Source organism: Montipora foliosa, chromosome 1, assembly GCF_036669935.1.
Source record: "Montipora foliosa isolate CH-2021 chromosome 1, ASM3666993v2, whole genome shotgun sequence".
Lineage (NCBI taxonomy): Eukaryota > Metazoa > Cnidaria > Anthozoa > Scleractinia > Acroporidae > Montipora > Montipora foliosa.
Window position 1 is genome coordinate 41148164 of NC_090869.1, and position 2500 is coordinate 41150663.

Consider the following 2500-nt stretch of genomic DNA (forward strand, 5'->3'; position numbering starts at 1 on the left):
CTTCAGCACGTGGTCGGTTTTCAAGTCTTGGTGAGTTCTGCAAGTAAAAGAGAGGATAACTACTAGAAACGAGAACGGATGACATGTTTGTTCTTTTGGGAGATAACAGAGGCTTTTGTTGCGACACAAAAACTATAAAGACACTTAAAAAATACCGCTTTTTACTGATTACGGTTGGTGCGCATCATACTCTAATAACCGAGAAGTGTGCAGAAAATAATATAATACTCTTTGTTTGTCCCCCCAAATTTTGCATAAGCTCTTGGGACTTGCAATGGTCCCAAGAGAAAACAAAAACAATGCTTATGCAAAATGTGGGGGTCAAACAAAGAGTATAATGGTAATTTCCGAAATGGCCTATTCCTGTATACGCCGGTTGTAATTAAGGCGACCGTTAGGTGATTTTGAAACTGCGGTGTCGAGGAAATATCCCTTTTCTTCTAAACTTTCCATTAAGCTTAGCAATAACAGCGAAAAGCGTCTCTTCGTTGTTGGTTATCTAGTCTGCACCGAGAGGTTTTTCGCCGGGATCTCCGGATTTCTCCTCTCTTCAAAAACCAGCATATGACTTGATTTGCGTGAATTTCTTAATTTCAGTATATAGTGCACTTGTTCCCAATTCCTGCTCTAGCATAGAACGTCGACACGCTCAATTAAAATTGTCCCCCTTCCAGTTGGTGGAGCGCAGGACTGTAGACTGTGTTAAGATATCCTTACGTCGCTCGTTCGAATCCGGCGCGGAGAAGCTTTTTCATGATATGGATTGAACCCAATCGGGTTCTTCAACATCAAAGAATGTCCTTATCAGTTGACTCCACCGTTACATTTAATTTACGAACATAGCTCGGCTATCTTTTCTCTCTCTTTTCGTCAGCTGAATTTTCGGAAAACCTCTTTTGTCAGGAGAATCTGTTAAGTCTTTCATATCCTTTTAGTTACCTTTTATCGATCTCTTAAACAGTGTAAAATTACAAACCTACACCAAGGAAAAGGAATTTCACACAGTCTTGGAGCTCAAAAGAAAGGATATAAAAGACTTTACAGGTTCTCCTGGCAAAAGAGGTTTTTCAGAACAGTCCGTCGACGAAAAGAGAGAGAAAACATAACCAACCTACGCTCATAATTTAACGATAAATATAATTTATAAGGAAAATTATAATCGTAAGGCCTCGTTGGGTTTAAATCCACATGATCAAAACCCTCCTTCGAGCCGGATTTGAACAGTGCCCCAAGAATGCTTCAACAGTCTACAGTCCTCCGCTCTTCCAACTGAGCTATCGAAGTTGTACGAAACGTTACTGCTAGTCCATGCAAACAGTATATTCTAAGAAAATTGGACAATAAAAATCACGGACCTCCACAACACATTCACTTTTGTAAGAAAAAACAAAATGTATACCAAGGAAACGAAATACACAACTCAGAGGAAGGAATTGAAGGTCTAAAATATTCGTTGTCGTGGACAGAAAGGTCAAGTGCTTTTTCTTAGCATAGGTTTGCAATTTCACACAGTTTTGGAGATAAACCGAAGTAATTCAAAGAATATGAAACACTTAAAGTTGGCAAAAGAGGTTTCTCAGAACAGTCCGCCGACGAAAAGAGAGGGAAAACATTAGCAAACTACGCACGTAATTTAACGATAAATATGGTGGTTGTCCATCGGATCCGATGATGACTTTTGCGCTTTGCTGCTCATCTATGCACACGGAGGTGGCTCTGCAGTCCTAGCCTAGAGGCGCAGAGTCTTGAACAGTGGGGCACTGGAAATCTGTTGTCGTGATCACTGCTGATGCTGCTTCGTGGAGTCGTTCTCTGGCAGCAGTGAGTTTCTGGCTACGCGATTCCTCAAAGTCGGACGCAGCTTTGTGTATTGAGGTCTCCATACTGGTCTGTCCATTGCACGCTCTTCTAATTCCCCGGGCTTGATGTGGCACCACTGGAGGTTTGCTTTCACAGTGTCTTTGTATCTCAGCTTAGGGCGGCCTTGGTTTCGCTTGCCAAGCTGGAGCTCTCCATACATCAGGCGCCTGGGCATCCGGAACTCCTCCATGCGGATGACGTGCCCCACCCATCGGAGTTGGGCCTTGAGGAGCACGGACTCGATGCTGGTAGAGTTGGCACGGTCCAGTACCTCTAAGTTGGTAACTCGGCCCTGCCAGCGGATACCGAGTATGGATCGGAGAGCTCGCATTTGGAAATGTTCCAACTTCTTCACATGCCTGCGATACAGTGTCCATGTTTCGCAGCCGTAGAGGAGGGAGGGAAGAACCACGGCATTGTAGACCTTCAGTTTTGTTGACAGCGTGATGTTGTGCTGGTTCAGTACTCTATTGCGTAGTCTGCCCAGTGCCTGGCTTGCCTTGCCGATTCTTGTACCTAACTCTTTGTCCAGGGAGCCGTCACAAGAAATGGTGTTTCCAAGGTACTTGAAATGTTCGACATTAGTAAACGTTGTGTCATCTATGACAGTGGTGAGCGCTGGGGGGTGGGTGTTTGGTGC